This window comes from Zootoca vivipara, chromosome 10, assembly GCF_963506605.1.
Source record: "Zootoca vivipara chromosome 10, rZooViv1.1, whole genome shotgun sequence".
Taxonomy (NCBI): domain Eukaryota; kingdom Metazoa; phylum Chordata; class Lepidosauria; order Squamata; family Lacertidae; genus Zootoca; species Zootoca vivipara.
This window is the reverse complement of record NC_083285.1, coordinates 46791526-46817115: the sequence shown is the minus strand read 5'-3', so window position 1 is coordinate 46817115 and position 25590 is coordinate 46791526. Positions and strand designations below refer to the sequence as shown.

The 25590-nt window shown below is 45.1% G+C and overlaps 1 protein-coding gene across 1 annotated transcript in view; it reads right to left on the bottom strand.

Annotated features, from left to right (window-relative positions):
* Positions 1-15030, bottom strand: part of LARGE1 (LARGE xylosyl- and glucuronyltransferase 1) — a 314023-nt gene extending 298993 nt beyond the window's left edge. Inside the window, exon 1 of the mRNA XM_035126642.2 lies at positions 13950-15030. The gene's annotated coding sequence lies outside the window, so the exon portion shown is untranslated. The remainder of the gene's footprint in view (positions 1-13949) is intronic.
* Between the last annotated feature and the right edge of the window lie 10560 nt (positions 15031-25590).

Genomic DNA, 25590 nt, shown 5'->3' with positions numbered 1-25590 from the left:
TCCTGGCTGATACTGACCCTTCCTCGCATGAAAACGTATAACCAAATTGTCTATGAAAATATACAGTCAAAAGTTGCCTGTGAAAATATAAAGTGCAATCCTATGCATGCTTATTCAGGAATGGCTACCACCAATTCCATTGCTACTCACTCTAAAGTAAGTGTGGATAGGCTTGCACTGCATACTGCTTACCAGTGGTGTAAGAGGTGGGGGGGGAAAGAAGAGGGAAAAAAGAAACCCTCTGCAAGGTTTAGGAGTATGAAAGAAGGAGGAAACCTGAATCCCTCTAGCAAGCCAAATGTCATGCAAAGTAGGGGGGATGCGACTGCACTCCATTTGTTATTGATAATATTGGATAGACCAGTATGTGAAAGAGCCAGAAATCATGTTCATATGCATGGTCAAGGCCACTGGCAGAGAAACAGGGGTGCAGAGGGAGCGGACCGCCCCGGCACCACTATTCCAGTAGGGTGCTATCGCAGCACCCCCCAGACACATGCCGTGCACCCCACACGCGGCGGGCACCACGCCTCCAGAACGCACGCCACGCCATGCCCTCACAGGCGGTGTACCACACCCCCGGGATGTGTGTCACGCCCCCCAGGGGGCTCCACCCATGCCTACTTTCTGCCCCCGGTAGCGGAGCATGCAACTTTGTCACTGGTCAAGGCAATGGTCTAAGCAAGTCAAGCTTTTTAGGTCACCTTTGCGCCAAACACACGGGGAGTTGGAAGAAGGCATGGTGCTTAATCAAATATCACCTGGGCTTAGATGAGACTGATTCCCCCCCCTTTTTTTTGCCTCTTCCCTCTGCCTTCATAAAACAGTTATTAAAGGAGGGTTCTGTGGCAGAGAAATGACACTTCTTTTTTTTTAAAAAAAAACACCATATATTTACTGCAGAGAGTTCTGCCAGGTACCCGCTGTCTTCTACAAGAGAAAGGTTTTTCATTGTTACTGATATTTTTAGTTATTTCAGAGTTATTGAATTCCTATAACACCTCTTGCTGATATCAAGGTGTTTTACAGCTTAACAAATACCATATGAAGGAGGAAAGAGCTGGGACTCAAAGACAGCTAGACTGCAATGTAGTACTGCTCTGTTCAGTTGAATATCCTTGAAGTGCTAATTCCACTCACACAGAGTAACTAACAGGCCTCACTAAGAGTCCATTCAAAACTACTCCCTTGGGCTCCTCACCTGTTTTGAATCCAGACTCAACATGGGTTTGCAATTATATGGACAAGGAAAGATGGTGATTCTGCAGCCTGCTGCTCAAACAGGAAAATGCATTGATTTCCTTAATTTTTAGCAAATGCAGAAAGCTACTTAAAAGTTTCCCAAACAACCATGTTGCTTGGAGTGTCAAAAGAAACTGATGAAGTGTGGAGTTTGTGGGCGATTAAAAAATTGTTAGCTATCTGGGAGGGGGGGTCTGAGTCTCACAGATTTATCTGATAGGTTAATTTGGATCAATTAGCACAATTTATGTGTGGTCTGAAAGCACATGAGGCCACTAAGCAAGTCTAGGTCTGGTGACTGCATGGATGGTGTCTGGGAACCACATCTATGCCACACCTGGGTTCCATGCTAGAAGACAGAAAGGATATAAGTTTTATATATATATATATAATCAATATGAATCCAGTGGCAGTCTACAATGAAGAGGTAGACACAATGTACAGCACATACATTTTTTTAAGTAAACAAATATGAATTATGCAGAAACTTTGAAACAGTAGATTAAGGCTCCAACATTATAACTCCTACCGAACTGAATAGAACCTCCTTCTGAGTAGCATGCATTGGATTGAACTACAAAAACAACTTAGGTGTGAACAACAGGTGCTCTCGGTGCTTCAATTTATTACTCGCCCTTCACCCTAAGGACCCAGGGTGGGTTACACCAATGTCAAATACAGTACAACATTAACAACAATTTTGAAACTTACAAGAAAAAAATGTAATCACAAAAATAGGGTGGGTTCCAGAAATATGCACCTTATATATACTACAATTTACATATGCCACAGCAAGCATGGCCAATGGCCAAGGATTATGGGAGTTGTAGTTCAGCAACATCTGGAGAGCCAAAGGTTCCTCAAAGCTAACAGTGAAAAAGAAAGGCAGCCTTCTTTAAAAAGGGCATTCCGTGTTTGTGCCACCACAACAAAGGAGCTGCACCAAATTCCTCTGAGCAACAGAACACAAAGCAAAGCCTCATCTCTTCCTAGAGAAATGTCAAGGAGTCTCCTTACATATGGCAGCTTTTACCATAGTGAACCATTTGTGTGCAGCATTTCACCAAAGACTGGACAAGGTTCACAATGCCATAGCAAAACATCCAGAATGAATGCTTTAAAGTGAAGGGGTGACCAGGGCATGTGGCAGGCTGCTGCACAAAGTTTATCATGGGGAAGGAGTCGCCACATGGATTGATTCCATTTCATGACTGCTGTTGTTGGCACCTGTCTTAGGAGTGCACCTTTGGGGGTGAAGTCAAACAGTTGAAAGGTTGCAGCGCCTGCTATGGCTGTAGAGACTGATACGGAAGAGGCATGTTTTGATGCAGCTGAGGCAAATGAAGGCATCCAGTTGTGCTGCTGCAGATGCACCATGGCATTTCTTTTCTCTGCGCCCCTCCCAGCAGTCATTCCTCCTCTGGTCATTGCTATGTATGAATGGCCTGACTGTCTCCAGGTTCTGCAGCCTTCTGTAAAGGATTCCCACATGGCAGAGTTGATGTTGCCAGCCTTCATGTCATGTCTGCAGAGTTTGTTCTGCCATCAGGCCTAGTGCCTGAAGCCAGCTCCCTGTAGAGTATGTCTTTGGGGATCCTGCCATCTTCCATTCTGTGGACATGACCAAGCCCATGTAGATGTGTAAAGCCAAGCTTCAGAAAGAGCTACAGAAGGAAACTACAAGTTTAAGCCAAATTCTCTGCCCAAGACAGGAGATTCAAATCATTAAGATGACCCAGAAGAGAAAGCAAGGGATGCCAAAATGCAGCATGCCAAAGACATGTGCAAGAAAAAAGAAATCATTTTATGGGTGATATTTATCAAGCGAGTAGGTAAGACACACACACAGGAGATCAAGCTGCAATTGCACACAGATATTATAATTAGCACAGGCATTAGAAACATACTTGGAAAAGTGCTATGCAGACAGCTTGGCTATGGGAATACAACTTAAGATGCTGAGGGCATAGCACGTATCCCAGTTTACACTTGTGACACATGATCCAAATGGCTTGGGTGAAGTGTACAGACAGAATAAGCAATCTCCTCACACATCTCAAGATTTCCGAGATCCCTGGAAGCAACAGAAGACTGTGCAATGAAGGCAGTCTCCATGTCACATATCAATTCAATAAGTTATGACCAACAGGTGGAGCAGCAGCCAACCTGTGGAGGCTGTTTCTAGCAATCACAACATCATTATAGCCTTGAAATGTTTTTTTAAGAGGAACAAAGCTGGTTATCACACCTGCCTTTCCACTTTCATTGTACAAGGTGGCTTACAAATAATAAAAGTCAAATGAATACATAGTCATAATGAAGCCCATAAGTGTTATGAAGCCCATAAGTGTAAATCCAGATTTCAATGGGTAGGGAGAGAGGGAGCCACCACAACAAAAGAGCAATAAAGCTACCATTCATTAAAGCAGGCATGGGCAAACTTGGCCCTCCAGATGTTTTGGGACTACAACTCCCATCATCCCTAGCTAACAGGACCAGTGGTCAGGGCTGATGGGAATTGTAGTCCCAAAACATCTGGAGGTCTGAGTTTGCCCATGCATGCATTAAAGGCTCCATAGAATAAAGCAGACTTTACAACACTTACAACTTATTTCTTTGTCTGCCTGTCATTGCTACCTCCCATCCTTTCCCCAGGCAGAAGTACAGGGCACCTCACCAGAAACAAATATAAAAATAAAACAATCACCACCCATCAGTAGTAGTAAATAACTCTAGTACAATGCAGTAAAAATACAAAGTCGTTTATAATTTGAAAGCCTAGACAAAAAAACAAAGGCAGCAGCAAGCCACTGTTTCTGCAATGGGCAAGCACCTTCTAAGCAGTTTTTGTGAAAGGAGAGAGAGTGTGGTGTGTGTGGCCACCTTGTATATTTTTCCTGGTACTGAAGAATGCTCCCTGCTATTATACAGCAACAGCATCATTTTGTGTATGTGTTGTGTGATCTCCACAATTAGGATTAGCAAGATACGGTTACTTCCACGGTAAGCCTAAGGTTGTTGGGGCTGGTTGTCTCTTTAATTTTGTGCTATGCCATGCACCTCTTGGCAACTATTTCGCAGTATGCCCCCCTCCACAGCTGTTTTGCGACTGGTGCCCATGGCATTTTCTCAAAATTCAAAATGTGCCCACTAGGACTCCAAACAAGGTTGGTGGCCTGTGGCCTAGATCTCTCTTACATATATCATCTCACCAGCCAAATACTTAGTTAGCTAGCTAAAGTAGTGCTGCCTATTTTATTCAGCAGCAGGAATGTGTCTTTATCCAAGGACTTGCATTCATAAAATATTGATCAATGGGCATGGACACAAATAGATCCTAAGAAGGAAGAACAGAGGAACATGCAAGAATAAGGAAAACAAGAGAAGTGAAGCTGTTAGAAGTTGTTGGGTGAAGACGGAAGGTGTTTGCATCTAGCCTATTATAGTCATTTTGCTTATCATCTAAGTGCAACACATAGAAGTCACTAGAAACATATTAAATCCTCTGAAGCTATGAAATAATGCATTATTGAAATCACAGCAGGGGAGTCAACTGTTCCCCCCCCCCTCCTAAAAAGCATTAGCCCTAGAACAAGTGTGTTTTTGCATTACAAGGTTAAGGCTAAAAAGAGAAAAACATTTTAATTTTCCAAGATGATACACAGTCATGAAGGGAGCAAGGAAAGGATGATGCACAGTTATGAAGGGAGCAAGGAGAATCAATGCCTCCAGATCAGATTCCCCATTTCAAATGCACCAACATAAAGACCAAACATCCACCACAGATCCACCTTATATAGTTAAACTAATAAAAGTTTTGTGTTCCACTGCCACTCAAACAAAACAGGATCTGAAGTGGTTCCAATTCAATGAAGTTGTCAACTCAAATTCAGCTTGATTATTCCAAACCTGGTACTGCACATATAGCACACTGTTAGAAATACACCCCTATCTGCACCCAAAAGCAATCAGAATGAGAATGTCTTTCACCACTTCCATGAGATGCTCAGTGTCAAATTGACCTACAGGCTGTACTGTGTACTAAACTTTATTTATAGCCATCTTGCCTCTAAAACCAGCAAAGCGTAAATTGTTACACCTTCTATCCTACACTATCCCTTGCTCCTGAACAGACATTGAACAGATTCCTATCTTTCTCTAGCTTCCTCTATGTTCTCAATTTGAGCTCTCCTATCGGGGGGGGGGGGTGAATCTGAGCCTTTAGGTAGTGAAATGTGTTTGGCTTACTCTGGTCTGTCACACAACACACAGATATGAACTTTCTCCAAGAGAAGAAAATTATACAGCTGAGGGCCATCTACTGTAAACACCTTTTAATATTATCATGCACACAGTTCCCACTCTTAAGCGATTGTCCTCATTATCAACAAGCACAAGCCAGTAGACAAACCAGACTAACAGCCATCAAAACAATAGGGCAAGACTGAGCCTCCAACACATCGCACTTTGGCACTGTTTTATGAAAGGTGAGATTCCAGAGCCCAACTGAATACAAGTGATTTTGTTCTCAAAGCAGGTGGCAAGCTCATCACAGCAGGTTGACAATGTTTCAGGGGAGACAATGCAGATTCGCCTGCCTATTCACCACCAGAAGTACTCTGCGGGATGGCACTTTGCAGACACAATGGCAACTAAGCAGAAATATTGCTTCAGAGTACCACTGCTATCATATAATCTTCAGGAATGGGCTGTATTCAAGGTTGCACAGATGCTGCTAGAGCAGAGGAAATTTGTAGAATATGGCATTGAGCATAGAATTCAGCTTCCTGGGATTCTTAACTTTGCCTGTTGGGTTTCTTTAAAAAAAAAATCTAAGCCATTGTGATTGCAGAGATGAGGTTAAAAATGTGAAATGTCATCTACTGAAATCTCAGAAGCCAGAGTTGGGGAGCTAGATTTCTAGGAGTTAGAAGGAGGGCAAATTGTGTGCATTTCCTTAATCTGAAAGATTTATTCAGGTTGCATTCTCTCAATACATATTCCCCCCCCTCTTTTTTTAAGCATAAAGAACACAAAGCCCAGGCTGTACTTTCGTTACCTGATTCTGGCTATCTCCCTTCCACTCACTTTTGCTTCAGGCCCCTTGTGAACCAGGGCCACTTATTTCTGTAAGACATTTCTAAGCAGTGCACATTTTATATATATATATACCCTGTTTCTCATATTTTAAGACATACCCATAAAATAAGCCATAGCAGGATTTTTAAGCATTCAAGGAATATAAGCCATACCCTGAAAATAAGACATAGTGATAGGCGCAGCAGCAATGCCGGCCGCGGCAGGAGGAGGAGGAAAAAAACCAAGACATCCCTTGAAAATAAGCCATAGTGTGTTTTTTTGAGGAAAAAATAAATATAAGACATGTCTTATAATATGAGAAACACGATATATATATATATATATATATATATATATATATATATATATATATATATATATAATAAAACCAAACACTACCTTAATAATGCCTGCTGGTACAAGAAAGTCATAGTCACCCACCTGACCTTGCACTGGGAGGATGCCTGAGGACAGCCATTGTCACAGTGGCTACAGTCAAGCCACTATTCCGCAGGTTATGAAGCCACTTAGAGAATTTATCAAGGCTAGTGGGCAGACCCCCACCTAAACTCCAGGGCCTGGAGAATGCTGGGATCCCGTTGGCTCCATGTGGGATACCATCCAAATCAAGTAAGATGTTTACTAAAAGTAACAGGGAATAAGTGATAGGAAAGAGAGGTGACGAGAAAGCAAATAAAGTACATAAGAATGTAAGACCCAGCTGGATCAGGCCTGTGTCCCATCTATACCAGCATCCTGTTCTCACAGTGGCCAACCATATGCCCAAGGGAAACATCCTGCAGCTTCCAGGAACTAGTATTAAGAAACATACTGCTTCCAACAGCAGAGGAAGAACATATCTAGCATGGCTAGGAGCCGTTGATATCCTTCTCCCCCATGAATTTGTCCAATCCTCTTTCAAAACCATCCAAGTTGGTGGCCATCACTGCCTCTGGTGAGAATTTAAGTATGCACTGTATAAATAAGTGCTTTATTTTGTCCGTCTTCGATCTCCATATATTCAGCTTCGCAGTGCAGTGCAGTGATTAGAATACTGACTAGATCCAGTGAGATCTAGGTTCAAATTTGCCTTCAGCCACAAAGCTCATTTGATGATCGTAGACCATGCTATCTCAAGCCTACCCTACACCACAAAGTTGCTGGGAACGTAAAGTAAGAGAAAGGTCTGTGCCACCCTAAGTGACTTGAAGGGCATGAGATAAAAGCATTGTGCAGGTGTGTAGTGCCATCTTTACTTTAAAAAGTATTTTCTCTCATTTAAGCCGGCCTTGACTTAAACTGTCAACAACAACAAAAAGTTTTGGGCCAGCCTGCATTATCAATTTGCTAGTGCAAGCTTTCAAGCACTGGAGTTATGTATGAAAAACCCATCTCTGGGATACTGGAGCCAATGCTTTAAGTGAACAGAGACAAATCACTGCCTGCTATCCACAGGTTTTATCCTTCTGTGCCTACATATGAGCTATGAAGGAGCTGAAGCAGCTGGTGGACCTTGGAGAGCTTATCAGCATGAGTCATATCAGCGAAGCAGCTGAGGAGAAGGTGGACATCAGTCAGGCAAACAGAAATCACAAATATGGCTGTGGCAGTTTCTTTGAGTTCTGCCTTCAGAACCAGGTCTTTTATACACCTCAGAATTGCACATTCCAAAGTCTGCAATTGTAATAAACGCTATCAGGAATAAACCAAAGCTCTTAATAAACATCATGACTAGTTTCAAGCCTCTTGAATCAAAAATAATTTGCTAGTGGTGAATCTAGTGATTCAAACCATTCATTGAAGAACACTGCACCTCTATATTCTTTACACACTTAATACTTCCACAAGGCCAAATTAAGGCAGAGAGCTCTGGGGCAATTACCCCCAAAGCTGCCCCCTTCCCCCTGGAAGGAATGCATGAAATGACATTTTTTTAAAAAAAACCCGTACATTTTTCAAAGAAACACACACGACTTTGCCATTCTGGGTGGTCCTATTAAATGTATTATAACCATATACTGGCTAGTTGCTTTTTCTAATGGACTGGCACAACTATTTACAATGCTTTTGTTCATTCCATGGTTGCCTATAATTATATGGCCATCATTATATGAGAACAGTTGACATGCAGCTTAATCCTATGCATGCTTATTCACAAGTAGGAACCACTGTAAACGAGCAAATGGGCACAGGATAGTACCTAGAGTTTCAAGCAGCAACCACCAAAAGGAAATAGTAGTGATTATTATCTATTAAATAATCACCCTTCATCCATAGATCTCAGGGGGTTCACAACATAAAATTACAGTATAACAAACACATAATACATAATGAAAATAAGAACAACCCCCCCCATAATCTCCCCTCTTACAGACTATCACTTTTCCTTGTAATAAGTTGCTGTAGGGGAGGGACCGTGAGCAGCCTTCAAAATTCACCAGGTGCATTTTGTACCTGGCTCGGGGCCACTTGAGACCAAATGAAGATGTCTGGGCGCCAGGATGGTGCCTGATGTCTACACCCTGTGGAGGTGCATGCCTGAGGATCCTTGGATCTTGACTAGCAACAAATCCTGTAGAATTCTATCTATTATGTTTTACCTGCACAATCAGAATGAATTTCAGGAACCAAAAAGTCATATTGAAAAATATGACCTTCGAGCCATCTTGCCCTAAAATGGAAACTATGCGTTCAGTTTTGGTGACTGTAACCCTAGTTTAAGGAGCCATTGGGCACCTAGCTTATATATCTGAGTTTCTAACATTGTTTATAGGTAACATAATAGGAAGGGTGTTTCTAGAAAGAACTTGTTTCTAGAGATAAGGTGCAACTTGTTATTTTTTGCTACTTCCAAGAACTGTAATGCTGTTACATTCATAGTATCAAAATGTTTTCTTTGTATGCTGTTACATTTGCTATTATGTTCCTACTTTTTTACTCCTGCTACAAAATTGTTTTTGTGATTGTTGATTTTGTGATGCATTGCTGTTTTCCTTTCGTAAACAGCTTTGAACCATTTTTATAGTAGGTGATGAATTCCTACCACCAGCAGCCATCAGCTTTTGAAGCACCAAGCGAAAAGCTACTCACTTTCCGAAGCCAGTTTGCACCGAAATCTGGGTTACGAGAAAGGAAAAATATTCATTAAAAAGGACTGGATTCTGAAGAGCAGCATGCAATTACTCCTGTCAAAATGAACAAGAATATCCCTGTGCAGGTTAGGCAGGCTTCGTAATGCACTGCACCTTGGTACAGAATTCATAAGAACGCTTCATTTCCACAAGAGACGTACAAAGCAACATATGCTCAAGAAAACTCACAGGAGAGATGTTCTGTGCACCAACACAATTTATCTGTCAAGAGAATGACCTTACCTAGGTGAAAATGTACTTACAATTATCATTCTGTGCCAGAAAAAGACACAAATATTTTGTTACAAGCTCACGGAGTATAAATTTTCTACCTTCTTCTGCGATGCAGCTTATTGAAAGGACACTCTTTAGAATTCCAGAAAAGTTCAATAGCTTGCAGACGCTATCTGGCTTTTTAATATTCAGTGCTATTCCTAGATCTCTTTCACACATACTCCAACATCTGAAAGGATTATTATCCTTCTGTATAATGCAACCCAAAATCCAACATACCGCATCTTATGTGAAAACAGAGGAGAGCAGCCAGACACCTGCCTATTAGTTTAAGCCCTCTATCACTAGTATATTCTTCCCTACGCATTTCCAAAGTATATTACAGGAAGAGTATTTGCTAATGGGTCACATCAATGGAGATGTTCAGCCACAGCACACATTCCAGACAGGATATATGAAAGCAACAAAGGCAATGGGGGGGGGATCCAGTCTTAATAGTCATTAACTAACTTGTGGGTTCTCACCCCCCCAAAGCTACCAGCCCATCAATGACTCTGCAGTAAGTTCATTGTAGATTTTACAAGGCCACTAAGCCCTGCTGACCACAGGATTTGTAATCCACCACAAACCACCAAAACAGTAGGACAATCCAAGACCTGGCAAGTTTAAACTTCAGATCTGTTTGTGTTATTATAGATTTGTAGTTGACAAGGCCTGTCCCACAGTCAGTTCTGAGTCCTTAGAAACACACACACACACACCTTGAGAGACTGCATCCTACTGCCTTGCAAGTTACCATTTGGTACTTCATGCTCAACTGTATCACACCTCAGCATTCCGATCTGCTTAGGTTAAGATATTCCCCTCTGCTGCAAGAGTGTTTACAGATACCAATTTGTCTTCAGCACAAGACCTCTTGGCAATAAGGGCTTGGTACTCTCGCTTATTATAGCAGCTTATTGTGACAGTATCTAGGTTTCCAACACTTGGGCTGGCGGGGGGGCTGAGGCAGTAGCAATACTAGTCCCTCTAGCATATTACTGAAGTAAGAGGCTGAAGAATACAAATAGCAACACACTCAGCACTATTTCTGTGTTAAGTTAAAATATTGCCATTTCCAGCAGAGCACTTGCAGACACTCCTCGAAAGTGTAAGCCACCTTAGGTTAATTTATTAAAGTTCCTGTACTTCTTAGGTGCAAAACTGTCAATAAATAGTAGTTTATATATTTTAAGTTTATCTCATTCACATGTACAAGTCCCCCTTCCTGTGGGTGTCACCATCACCAGACAGGGAACCAAGTTTCAAGAAGGTACGCAGGTCTATATCATACACTTATTTAGCTGTTCTCAGGTACATACAATTAGTAAGGTGCATAATTTAGAATCTCCACTGCATATGTATGCTTGAAAGAATGTTTTTTTAAAAAAACAAAACAAAAACACCAAGTAATATTGAAAAGTAAGTAAATATTAGAGGGTGGTTAAAGGTGTGTTAAGGCTAGGACAATAAACATTGTGTGACTTGCCTAAGAACCTATTCCATAATTAAGATCCAGACTCAAACTATTGCGGTCCAATCCAATGGCCATTTCAGTTCTTTCCAACTCAGTTTGAGAAAGAAAAAGCATCTGTGAAAGATTCCATTAGGCAGGAAGCATTGATCAATTGGCATTTTCCAAATGATGTTCTAGGACTCTAGGTTTAGAATTTGTGCCCTTGCCAAATTCTTCCCCATTCCACTTTCAAGTAGTAATTTGGAGTGGGGGGGAGACTGAATAATGACTCCCCAACTCAAAACATCTGCAGTGGCACATTTGCCTGCAACACTGGCATAACATCATGATTTGTAATCAGCTCTGGCATATTGGATGGCATGCCCCATTCTAAGCATTTATTAGCTAATGCAGTAAATCTTAACACACATTTACTTGGTAGTAACTCCCAATTATTTCAGTTGAACGTATTTCCAAATGAACATGCTTAGGAACAGACTAAAAGAGACAGCGTTTCCTGAGCTGTTCTGTCCAAAGAACAATGTGCAGCCCATGCAAAGTTTGATATACCCAAACCCAGCTATATTGAAGCTGTGCCCAATTTATGTAGCACTTATTAATATGCCAAATGCATTCTTTTACACCTTGCATTAGACACCCCTCTGCCAAGTTCTCACAGGTCCCATACTAACCAAATTCTATACATGACAGACTGAAAGGTGCATCCTTGCACACAATGCCAACTACTCAAAATTCTGCTGCAGTTTAATTAATCCATTTTCACATATGCCTCTAGCATCAGTCAACCAGGAAGAAAGCCTTTGGTTGCTAGCTGGCAACAACACACCTGCCCAGTAGTTGTTTCTTCTTTTTTTAAATGAAGGCAAGACAGAAAAAGGAAAGCCCCCGCCCCCAATTTGAGGTACTGCTTGGAAGAGAAGCATATCAGATGGGCTCTGGAGTACATAATATGAACCAGGAACCTCTCCAACAGCACTTACATGAAGCACTGCCAAACTTCATATTATCTCTACAGAGTCACTAAGTTGTTTATTTGTTCCCCAAGGAGATCGGCTAAATGAACTAAATGACACAATTCACAGAGACTGATAACAGCAGAAATCTGTCCAAGACACCAAACCTAAAGCAGTACAAGGAAAGAATCCACCCCAATTAAGCAGCCATCTAGCTGAAAGCAATCTGTTCCTTGAAAGTGTCCCATTTAACCAGATTGTCTATTAAGAGGGTATTGACTTTAATAAATTCAGAGAGGACTGAAATAATGTTTACAGCCCATTCATCCTGGAGAAGAAGTGGACACAGCTGATAATGTGACAACTCCTTATTGAACCTAATCGCTTAAGTCAAACCAGCCAGAAAGCTTGCTTCTTGAAATGTTGAAGTGACCTTTCAAGAACGCTCATTAACTCTCCCTCCCTCCTTCCTCATGCCCCCCCCATGCAGATACACAGCAATTATTTGTTGATACAGCAGAAACACTTTTTTTTATAAAAAAAATCTATTATACAAGGTATACAACAAAGACCTTTTAGCCTGTAGAATAGGCAAGTTTTCAAGATACAGCACACAGGGCTGCACATTTAAGCACAGTTCTTCATCAATATCTCCTGCCCAGGGCTAGCTTTGATGGTTTTGCTGTCCAAGATTCTCATCTCTCCACACATTAAACAACACACCAAAAAATCCCTAAGGCTGCAATCCTAATGACCTATGCTAATAGAATGATTCAAGAATTGAAGCAAGTAGTAATTGACTCCTGAGCATACATGCTAAGGTTCAAAGACAGCCTATCTGCCTCCTTCTCCCCAACCTGAAAATCTGTTCCTCTACTTGGTGCCTAGGTTAGGGGTCCCTTTACCTTTACTTGATGCCTAAGATCTGCCTAACAATCCACACACACACACACTGAGACCCCAACAGACAACAGTTTATCCATAAACTCTGAACAGGTTCTTCTGTCCATCCCACCCTGGATACTTTTCACAAGTTACACACAACTCAACAGTGATGTTGAGAGGATTCAGTTCCCTCAAATGACACCCTTCCTGAACAGCAAGTACCACTTAAAAGTAAATAAAGTCAATAGCCCACTTCTTTGCTTACAGAGGTCTCTGTGACTTTAAGTAAATCCTTTGCACATCAGTAAACTGAATGCAGGTGGCAACTGCCATCTTCCTGACCTTTTCATGTCTTGGTCGGGCAATAAGCATCCTAACTATTTTTTGAGCAAAGTGTATGCGAATGAATCCAGTCCTAGACAAATGACTTGCCTTCCAAATCAAATCCGGTCTCCTTTTAGCCACCGCCAATGGAGATAACTGGCGATGGTGCGTTCCTTTGACCGGCTCAAGACGACTGCGATCCTATCAACATTCACGGAAATCTGGGAGGCTTGATTCGGAGTAACCGTGCAAACAACATTGGGCTGCACAGAAGGAGCGCAGCTCTTGAGAGATGGCTGCGATTGTGTATCTCGAAAAGAAGCCCACTTCGTCAGGAAGAACAACACACAAAACGAGGCAGCAGCAGCAGAAGTGAGGCTGGAATTCCATCCACGCCTACTTGGGGATGAACTCCAGTGAACAAAACGGGACTTTCTTTCACGTAAAATGGGCGTCGGATCGGGCCGCACGCTTATTTAAAGGGGAATACGAAGGAGGGAGAAAGAAGAGACGGAAGATGCTCCCCCTCTTCTTTCTCACATACCCGGCTCAGCATCACCGCCCAAGCCCAAAACAGCCTCTTACCTTCTCTGTTGCTGCTGCTGCTGCGGAGAGGTGCCTTGCCAAGGGAGGGGGGGGGATCCCCTGTGAGGCTGGCCGCTTCTAAGCCGGGCAGCTGTTGGGCTCCTTCTCGGAACCAAACGCACCCGGAACAGACGCAGATCCCCTTCTTTCTACCAATCTAATTTGCTCGTGGGGGGAGGGAGCGATGGTCAGGCTAAGCGAGAAAAGCAGGCGCCGATCCAGCGCTTTCGGAGGATCTCTCCGGCGGTCCCAGACTATAAGGCAGCTCAGCTGGTCCGATCTGCGTGCAAGCAGCGGAGGAAGGGGGGGGGAGAGAGAAGCAGGAGCAGAAGGAGGAGGGAGAATCGGGAGCCCCCCTCCCCGGTCGCCTGCTCAGGGCCTGCCGGCTCCTCCTTCCCCCATGCTGTCCTGGGGGGAGGCAACCCCCGTGGCCCGCCGGGCGCCTCGCGTTGCGCACAGGTCCCCTCGCGCGGCCCGCGGGACCCGGGGTTGGCCCGGGGAGGGGCACGTCCCGTTAGCTCCGCTGCGGCCTCCCCGGGGCCTGCAAGCACGCCGGGCGGGGGGAACCCAGGCCCGGACAGGGCTCGGAGAGGCTGGTGTGGGGAAGCCCCTCAAGAAGGTCGCGGACAACGAAGAGGCGGCGGCGGCGAGGCAGCCCGGTCTGCGTGACCGCTGGGTGCCGCTCGGGTTGCCTTAGCGGCGGCGCTTCAATCACTCGCTCTCCTTCCCAGCAGCGCCGCGCCACCCCGCCGGCTCTCCAAGTGCCACCACTTCGGCAGCCGGCTTCGGCGCTCCCGGGAGATCCGGGCTGCCCCCCGCCCGGAGGGATGGCAGACAGGCAGGCAGGAAGGCGGGCTCCGGGCGGCGCTTAGCAAGGCTGTCTCCTAGTGTGGCTACTGGCAGGCAGGCGGGCTTCTCTCTCCGTCTTGCTCGCTAAGGGGGAAGCCGACTAAGGCGCCGCCGCTCCTCCTCAGCTCCAGTTGCCAGCAGGCTTCGCGCCCGCCCCAGCCTAAGGAAGTGGCCGCTTGCTCAGCGGCAGCTGCAGCCACTGAGGATCTGTGTCATGTCTGTCTGTGCAGCGGAGGGGATGGGCGGCGAGGAGCCGAGGCGGGGCCAGCCCGCCGACACACACACGCCGCCCTGTGACAGGCGGCGAGCGAGGGCCCAACCAGGAGCGGCCCCCTGCTGCAGAGCCCTCCCCCTTCCAGCCGCCCTCCCCGCGCCTGTCGCTTCACGAAGGAGAGAGGCAGAGAGAGGGGAAGGGAGCGGAGCTCTCGAAGGCTTCGAGAGTTAGTGGAAAGGGTATTCCCCTCGCCGCGCGGTGGCTAGGCTGGCTAAGGGGAAAGAGCCAGAGGCCGAGCCTCCCCGCCCGCCCCCCTTCCGCTTCTTCTCTGTCCCGCTTCTCGCACCTCCCGGCGGAGGCGGCGCCCTGCTGAGGAAAAAGTCCGGAGAAACCCCGCGAAGTCCTGACGGTGGGCACCAGCGCGGACACGCTCTCCGGCTCCTCACGTGCCTGCCTTCTGCTTATTATGGGAGCCTAGAAGGAGCAGTAGAGGCTGCTATAATAATCCGATCGAATAACGGCCGCCAGCTTCTAGCCATGTGCGCGTGTCTCTAGGCAGCGAACTGGCGGTGGCTCCTTCTCCCTCTGGGCTTCCTTTCGACAGAAGCGCCGGATCCCGTCCCACCCTCCTCTTGCGCTCCGCTGGGTCTGCCGAAGTTACACCGGGGAGGGGGGGTGAGAGAGACCCTTCCCGGAGCCGTTCACACACTTCGACGCCTTCGCGTGTTCCACAGCGGGTGGGGAGGCCCTGTGCAAGTTCTGGGGCCGAGAGGGAGCCCGGCAAAAGCAAAGGACTTTTAAAGCGGAGACGCAGTTTTAAGCGTCGCCGAGCTCACTGCGGTCTTCCCCAGTTTCCATGGGGACAACGCGGCGAAGTTAGCGCCCTCAACCCTTCGTGAGCTTTACGAGCCCGAGCCTGTTGTGCAGACTCGCGCGGCGCTAAGGCGCCCTGTGTCCTGGCTAAGTGTTGCCAGCGCTCTGTGCACTTCCAGGGACAAAGGCGGAGGACAAACCCAATGAGGAGCCCTCCAGATGTCGTGAACTACAGCTCCCATCAGCCCCGGGGAGTCCCAGCAGCAGCAGGCAGAGGGTTTCCCATCACCTGATCCTTTAACCTGGAGATACCAGAGGTTGAACCTTGCCATCCTCCCATTGGACTCTCTTTTCCAGCAAAGTAAATATAGGTGTCTTAGGAGTGGACTGCTAAAATTGTCCCTGAACCAGTCTGACCCTGGTTTCAAATCCAGATCCCTTCCCTTTCATGTTTGTTACACTGTAGAGTTGGACTTCTTTCCCTCCCTCCCTTTCCTCATTAAAGATGTAATGGGTTAATCCCACATGGCTCACAGGTGCATGGTGTTTCAGCGCAACAAAAGCTAACATAATGCTGCTGCCATCAAAATGTCAATATTCCACATATTAAAATAATATCTAATGTTCTGGTCCCATTAACATGTCGGATTTTAATGCCACTTCCTTGAACTCATTTCTATAAAATTATTAAAAATGAATAAAACAAAGCAGAGTTTGTTCTTGTGACAGCTTCGCTGCATTCTGGAAACAACTAAAAGCAAAGACTGAACACAGTCAAAAGTGTTTGATGTATTAGTTGGCTCCAGTGCCCTGAGTAGGTGTTCTTAGAGGGAAAGCCCATAAAACTCAGAAAAGTTGGGAAATTTGACAGGCTTGGGCTGCCCAACCTTATTTTTTTTTATGTGTAGACCAGGGGCATCTGTCTGCAAAGTACAGCATTCTTCTAACTCATTTCTTCCACTCCATTAGGGGGATGCAAAGTGGATTATTGCTATATATCAACCTATTAAGAAAGAGCCTTTGTTTGAGAATAGCACAAGGAGTTAAGCATAAAGAGAACAAAACATTTTAAGCAGCTGAGAGAAGCACTTAACAAATAACAGTTTATTTTTTTTAAAAAAACCCTCTGAGTTGTTTCGACTTAGCCCACCCACCCTTTTCACATGGTGGGTGGAGGTGTGAACATATATGCCATGAATAATAATGTAAATATTCATGGGAGAGAATGATACAACTAAACATTCACTGCTGCTTTAAAAACAACAACTTTCCAGAGCGGTAACAGAAAATTATGGGGAGGAATGACATCTTTGAAAAGCTTAGACTACCACAGATACTTCAAATATTAAGTTGTTTCCTCGCAACAGCCACTTAAATAGGGTGACTTGCTTAGGAGTGGGGAGTGTTTTATTGAAGGTTTAAAGAAATCTAGGGGCTTTAAAAATAATATTTTGCAGCAAAGTCTACCAAAATATCTTGAACTTCAGAACTGTTTACTTAAGGGAAGATAGCATTTGCCATACCACATCAAGGCATTCGTCCATCAAGTCTAATATCCTGCCTCCAGCAGTGCCCACTGCTGAATGCTTTGCAGTCAGAGTTATATCAGATGAACTGAAGTATACCATAAAGCTCAACATGGCAGTGATATCATTTAACTGTTATGGACTGGGATGGTTGACATGCAATGACACCCCAGAAAACCATATGAAAAATATCTTGGCAAATCTACAATAGCTGCTGAGTTCCAACAAGAAATGATGATTTGGAAAAACTCTGTATGATATGCTGGCAGTTCTTTTCTCAAGCAAGGAGGACAACTGCAAGCACCCTACCCTAGATAAATATTTTGTACTAAGGAACAAGACCGGCACTTAAGCAGTCCAGGTCCCTGCCTTTTAACAAAGCCACATTCCAATTGTCTAGAATGAAATCACATGCCAAAGGGGAGGGAGATGGGTGTATCTGAATGAGTTTCAGGAGATCTAAAATACATTAGCCACTTTAATGCAGTACATGAAGCAAAACAAAATAACAGGATAACTGGGGCAAAGTGTCCTCACTTTCCACCTCCAAATAGACACCAAAGTATGAACAACAACCAAGCCTCTTGAAAAAGGAAATGTTATAGCTGCAAGTTTGTACCATCCAATATGGGAAAAGACACTGTTTCAAGGGGTGCTTTGCATGAAGCAAGTCCCAGGTTCAGTACCTGGTAACTCCAGGTGGGGCTGGAAAAGACAAAGGTCTAAAACCCAGGAGAACTGCTCCTGAACCAAATGGATTGACTTTTGTATAAGTTAAGGTACCGGTACTTTCCTATCTTGTTTCTAATTGTGCCTGGGAGAATCAATTCAAGATATGGGAAGTGGCAGAATGCTTCACAAGTATGTATATTTTAACCATTGAAAATCCCTCACATTTACATAATGTTTGAAGTAGTCTAGGATGTGGCAAAGGAAATAAAGAGTAGATGGTTAACCACTGGTATTTAACCACAAATGAATTTGGCTTAAAAGATGGAAGTTCCTCCATTAGTCTAGGCAACAAGAGCCATAAAGAAGCTTTCCCCAGGAAAAGCAAATCAATCATCAGACTAAGGCAGAAAGTAATGATTTGCTGCTCTATTTATTGAATTGTGAGTCACCATAAAAGCTACCAAATGCGTGCAATAAAAGCAAAAGAGGGAAAAACTGCTTCTCACTTAATTGACATTTACTTAGACAATAAAGCAAACAATCTTACATGATAATATACAAGTTGTGTGACTTGCATATAAAATAAAAAGAACTACTCTTGTCAACTTCATAGGCCACACTGTTACTCCTGGGGACTGATTTCTTTCATTGGGTTTGTATCAGCTGGCACTTAGCAATGGGTCGATAAGCAACCATCTGAAGAGATTGTGACTTGGACACCGATTTGGGGACAGGGGCAGCGGGGCAGAGGATCAGGTACTGATTACCAACACAGGCCATAGTCACACCATACATTTATGTATGGTGGAATTTGCTACCAAGGAGTGTGGTGGAGTCTCCTACTTTGGAGGTCTTTAAGCAGAGGCTTGACAGGCATATGTCAAGAATGCTTTGATGGTGTTTCCTGCTTGGCAGGGGGTTGGACTGGATGGCCCTTGTGGTCTCTTCCAACTCTATGATTCTATGATTTAAAGCATTATGATACCACTTTAAACACTTTAAACCAGGCACCCCCAAACTTCGGCCCTCCAGATGTTTTGAACTACAATTCCCATCATCCCTGACTACTGGTCCTGTTAGCTAGGGATCATGGGAGTTGTAGGCCAAAACATCTGGAGGGCCGCAGTTTGGGGATGCCTGCTTTAAACAGAATCCTAGGGACTGTAGTTTGCTATGGGTGCTGAGATTTGTCAGGAAACCCCTGTTTTCCTCACAGAGCTACAGTTTCCAGAGTTCCCCGGGAAGAGGGATTGATTGTTAAAGCACTCTGAAAATTGTGGTTGTCTGAGAGGACTAGAGGGCCTCTAACAACTTTCAGCACCCATAAACAAACACACTTTCCAGAATTCTTTGTAGGAATTCATGGCTGTTTAAAGTGGTATCATAGTGTTGTAAATAGATTGTGTGAATACGGCCACAATCTGGTCTTGGGATCTTCATTCCAGCTGGGGCCCCATCTGAGTCGCACAACTAGTTTAATGTGTTCAGCTTTTTTGTAATGAAATAAATGTGCTTAAAGGCTCCTTTCTCCATGCATAGTCTTTCAGGCTAGTTAACATGCAAGCAAATTATTTGCAGTGTAAGTGTTAAGGGAGCTTCCAAATTCAACTAGTTTCATCAAGGTTTCTCAATGTAACAGGGAGCATGAAGAGGTAGGTGGCAGGATTTTGCCGTGCTGGTTCTCAAGATGCATGATAGTTGGCTATCGATAGCTGGCTATGTTAATGGGGTTCTATCAGGAGATAGAGGAAATATATTCCACACTACTATGATCCTTCTTTCCCTTCTGGACTAAAGATATGCTCCCCCACTGAAATATACTTGCAGTCGAGAGTGAATTTCATGCTCTTTATTCAGCTCTTGGTCATCAAGGAGAAGAAGAGAAGAATGCCCTTTTCCCAAAACCATCTGCTTATATACATTATTTACACAATGAGCTTTGCGTGATTGGCTACTTCAGGGCTACACCTGTGGGCCAATCAGTTTGTGGATTGACTTCTGCCAGCAGCCTGATTGGCTGCTCCTGCAGGCCAATCAGGTTGCGGATTCACTTTTGCCAGCCGCCTGATTGGCTGCTCCTGCAGGCCAATCAGGTTGCGGATTCACTTCCACCTGGAGTTGGATTGGGTGGCTCCTGCGGACCAATCAGACTGCTGATTCTGGATCCTATTGTTCTATGATTCAGCTCAGTACATAAAACCCCTCCCCTCTAAGTTCCAGTCCTGCCCGGGAGGTTGCATTCGTAGTCCCCAAGGTATGCTGGCCGCCCACGTGTGCGTTGTGGCCTGGGGTGTTCCTTGGTCAGGGGTTCTGGTTCTGGTTCACGTTCCAAGGCTGCTGGCTGTGCCGGGGCTGTCTGGTCTGGCACCACCAGCCCACTAGGTTGCGGCTCTGGTTCCGGTGTCCTTCCAGCCTCGGGGCGCCCCTCTGTGCCTACTGCTTCTGCTTCCCCTGCCCACCCCTCTCGCTCTACAGGCCTCACTGCCCTGCTGTCCCCTTGGGACCCCTCTGTCCCACTCTCCTCCCGAGTTTCCCCTGGGAATCGTTGCCATAGCTGGTCGCAGTGGCGGCGCCAACATTGCCCCCTTCCGTTAGTACCTCGTACGACACGGGACCGGTCACCCTGGTGACTGTGGCGGGTACCCATGTTGGGCCTGCCCCAAAATTCTTTGCGTACACTGGGTCCTGGGCCATGAATGTCCGGGGGTCCCTGCCTTTCCCCACCACTACCTCATCCTGAGCTCTGTCGGGGTGAAGTCAGTCCAGTCTGGTTGCAAGGCGCCGGCCCATTAGTAGTTCAGCTGGGCTCCGTCCAGTCGTTGTGCTGGGGGTGCTGTGCTGTGCTAGAAGGAATGCGGCAAGGCGGTATTTCCAGTCCCCTTGTGTCATGCGCTGGAGGCTGTCCTTGGTGGTCCGCACCATGCACTCTGCTTGGCCATTGGTGGCAGGGTGGAATGGTGCTGAGCGGATGTGGCGGATGGCGTTCTGCGCTGTGAAGGTCTGGAACTCTTCTGACGTTAATGCAGTTCCGTTGTCCAAGACGAGGGTGTCGGGGAGCCCGTGGGTTGCAAACAGCCTACGTAGTACCCGGATGGCTGCCGCCATAGAAGTGGACGGTACCAGTGCGACCTCCAGCCATTTGGTGTAGGAGTCCACCACTATGAAGAACGTTTTTCACTGGAAGGGGCCAGCGAAGTCCACGTGCAAGCGTGACCATGGATCTCGGGCAGACTCCCAGGGCTGGACTGGGGCCCTTGGGGGATCCGGGCGGGATTCTTGGCAGGTCTGGCAGTGTTGGACCCAGGCCTCTATCTCTCCGTCAATCCCCAGCCACCACACATAACTCCTGGCAAGGGCCTTCATCCTCACTACCCCTGGGTGTGTCTCGTGTAGGGCTGTGAGAACCCTTTTGCGGAGGGGCTGGGGAACGATGACCCTGCTCCCCCAAAACAGGCACCCCTTGTGGGCCGACAGTTCATGTTTGCGGGTTGTGTAGCCAGCGAATTCTGGCCCGGGGCTGCTGCTGGGCCATCCTCGCCACACCCAGTCCAGGACCCGGGAGATGACCCTATCTTTTGCGGAATGGTGTGCCACTTCTTGTGCCTGAATGGGTCAGTTGGGAAGCAGCTCCAGGGTCATAACCTCTTGCGCAGGCGCTGGGTCGGGGCCTGTTTCTGGTAGTGGTAGCCTGCTGAGAGCGTCTGGTAGCCGGCGAGGAAAATTGACCACCTGAGGACGCGGGGAGACAGCACTTGGGGGGTCTGCTTCTCGGGGGCAAACAGGCCAAGCAACAGCTTGTGGTCAGTCACTATGGTAAAGGGCCACCCGTACAAGAAATCGTGGAATTTTTTTACGCCCTTCACAATGGCCAGACCCTCCTTATCAATCTGTGAGTAGTTTCGTTCAGCTTCGGCAAGCGTCTGGGAGAAGTATGCCACCGGCACCTCTCTTCCGTCCGGGAGTTGGTGTCCCAGGACAGCGCTGATGCCATAGGGAGAGGCGTCACATGCCAGCACCACCGGCAGCCTCTTAACACCCACCATAGCAAAAAAAAAAGAGGAAGGCATCACCATATGCAAATATATGCCATAAGCTACCCTATAGGTTTATGCATGCTTAACCCTGCTTCCCACTCTTTGTTCCCACCCAAGAGAAATTACTTGTGCAACCAAATCATGTCCATGCAATTTACTCAGACGTTGCATGGTAAATTCACCCCTTTTTTTGTTTGTGACACACTTGTACTTTGCTTTGCACATGCACAGAGCTTCTGTATTCATAACTCATGTTGTACTAATCGAGGAGCACTGAAAACAGATTCCAGTGCTGAGCTCTTATGACCCATGGCTCTTTCCCTATATTTTGAGTGGAAGGGAGCATATTTCTCTGCCTCCTCCAAACTTTTTTTGTCAATACAATTAGAGTCAAATTATGAAATGAGCTTTCTATTACCAGAACCCTATGAGATGTACCATTTCAGCTGTAATCTTTTATTTTTTTTAGGTAGGGGGAAGAAAAGTTGTGTAGCTAGCACCTATAAAGCATGGCTGGCTGAATTCTTACAAATTCATTTTACTTTCAAAAGGTGTTGAAATTAAGTAAATCTCCTACTCACTGCAGATGGTTGGAGATAGGGATCAAAACATTGTTAACCCTTCCCACACATAAATGAGAATGCATTACAAACAGAACTGGACAAGAAATCAATTTAAAACCAACAACCACAAAACTATTTTCAGAGGGTTAGCCATGTAAGTATATTAGGTACAGGAAAACCAATGAAGTCTTGTAGCACCTTAAACCATAACAAATGTATTATGGTCCAAGCTTTCATGGACTACAATCTACTTAATCAGGTATATAAACTGGTGGGCAGGTATCTATATGGTGGTTGGTGGAGAGAGGGACTGTTAGATAACAGAGAAATGAAATGCAAAAAGTCCAAACTATTATTATTATATTTAATGTGTTTTGTGTAAATCATTATAGTGACCATTCACAAAGCAGTGTGGATGATGGTACAAGTATCTTGGCATTAATAAGCCAATGAACACCTGCAGTGATAAAAACCCATTATCTCATTTCAGGGCCCAGGTGATAGGACTTCTTGGGAAGTTGTAATTCAGTGGTTTTCTACTGGAGACTCCATTTGAAGTTTCGTCTTCAAGAATAGTCTCCTAAAGGTGAGTAACACAATGTCCTGAGAGGCTGAAATGTCCCCCCACTGGTTTCTTTGAATATGCCTATCTCTGATATCAGACTTCTCCATTTACTCTTTTCTATAGAGGCTGGCCTTTTTTTTGGTCCTATGTGGAATGTAGAAAAGCATTGCTTGCAAATGATAGTATATATAAGACTAAATTAAGTCCAGGTGCGATTTTTTTTATTTGGCACATGTGGTGTTGGATGTGGGGCAGATAAGCTCATGGCTGCAAAGGAACCATTGGGGGACAGTAATTTCTCCACTTGTGATTCACAGCTACTGGCATTCAGGGGCACACTGCTTCTGAATTGGGGATAAAGACTGGTGCTGACATAGTATTCCTTTTGGCACCTGGTTAAGACACCAAGGCTTTTTGCACAGGCTTTTAAATGTTACTATATGGTTTTAGCTGTCTGAATGGTTTTGGTTTATTAGCTCTCCATTTTTATGACATTGCTTGATTTGCTATTGCTTGTTTTAATATTGTATTGATACTTGGAACGTTTATGCATGCTGCCCTAAGAACTCATGTTTGGCTGAAGATGTTGTATTAGTTTTCTAAATAAACAGAGTGAATTAGAGTGGCTGGTAAATGAGAGAGCAAAAAGAAGAGTCACTTTGAAATGGCTCTGATCATCTGTATCTGCCTGTGCAACCAATAGCTTCTGAGTTATCCAGTGGTTTGCTACCTGGTTGGTAAGCTATTACTATGCTTCCCTATGATTTGGTTTGAGAACATATGCACATGTATTTTCCAATCACCAAATCATAGACTTGTAGAGTTTGAAGGGACCCCGAGGGCCATCTAGTTCAACCCCCTGCAATGCAATGCTTACATGTCTATTAATTAGAGTGGCCATTTATGTATTGCCAAGCAAAAGAAAAACCTTTCCCCAAAAGAGGACAATAGAGAACACAGGTCTGGGAGGAAATGCATCTGTTAATTTATATGCATAAATGCAAATTTAGAAATGACTAAATTAAATAATAATACAATATAATTCACCATGGTGTGGAAGACTGGGACCAGGTGGTCTGTGTTCCTGCTCAGTCTGCTCTCCAGGTGCCAGCTATTGATGGACAACTTCAAGGCCCCTGCTCATCCTGCTTATGGTTACCAGTATTTATTTTGAAACCAGACTTAGACCAGTCAGCACTTCAAGCAGAGGACTGTCCCCTGGCTGCACTTCACTAATGTCCTCTGTAAAGTAGGACACATGGCCACCCTGGTACTAATTAAACAGGCAGTTGGCTGCAAATTTCTCTCTCCTGTCCAGTATTGTGTGTGTATTTTCTAAAACAAAACAAGAAAAAGAGAAAAAGTTCTTCCACAAATTAGTAACTGCCTTCCTCTCTAGGTTCCTTCACACTCACTCTGGTCATCATCTGAGGCCCTGCTTGAAATTCCTTTACCTCCAGAGTTGAAGGAATCATATTTCTAATTCATTTATCGGTAATTGATCTCACCAGGCCACTGCAAAACAAAGGTTTAACAAAGGGGAAAACACATCTGAATAAAAATTACAAAAAGGAACTTAAATAACACTGACACAGGCTGAATTCAAATTATATATACACTAGCTGGCCCTGCCACGCGTTGCTGTGGCTCAGTCTGTTAAATGGAGCCTCAGAGTCCCCATTCAGATGCCCCTCACCTTCAGAGTCCCCCTGTTTTACGTGTGTTCTGTTTACACAGGCGTATCCCTGTGATTCCCCCCACCCTGTCCCGACCCATGAGGTATCACACCCTCTTCTCCTCCCACCCCCGGCTCATCCCTGTGACTGGTCCCATCATGTCCTGACCTATCCCTTCCCCTCCTCCCCCAAACCCCCACCCAGGCGAGTCAGTACCTCCAATCGGCCTAGTCTGTAAAGGCTTCGGCCTAGTATGTAAACGGGAGCCAAGGTGCTGTTGAGAGGGAAGGTTTTATAGGTGCAGTACCAGTGTAGCCGCCGCTAGAGGGCGCTGGTTTACAACCTAGTTCTTTTCCCAGCATGCATTTTTGTCTGAGTGGTGTGTTTTGAAACACGGGTTTTTGGGGTTTTACCTGCCACAGGTGTGACATCTGTCTTAGAAAATGTTCCTATATCCTTCGGACATTCGCATGTGATGTTCTGTCAAAAATTCACCTCAATCGGTCAAGCGGTTTTGGTGAAAAGTGGAAACACACCCACATGCCCTTTTTATATATATAGATGTATGTATACACACACACACACAGAGAGAGAGACAACCTTACAATTCTGGATTTTCCTAGTGAACCACATCACTCTCCATAGGGAAAGTATTGTTCCTATTTTGACATATAGTAAAAATGGCAGAAATGTGAATAACATGATATAAAACATTAGAGTGCGGGAACA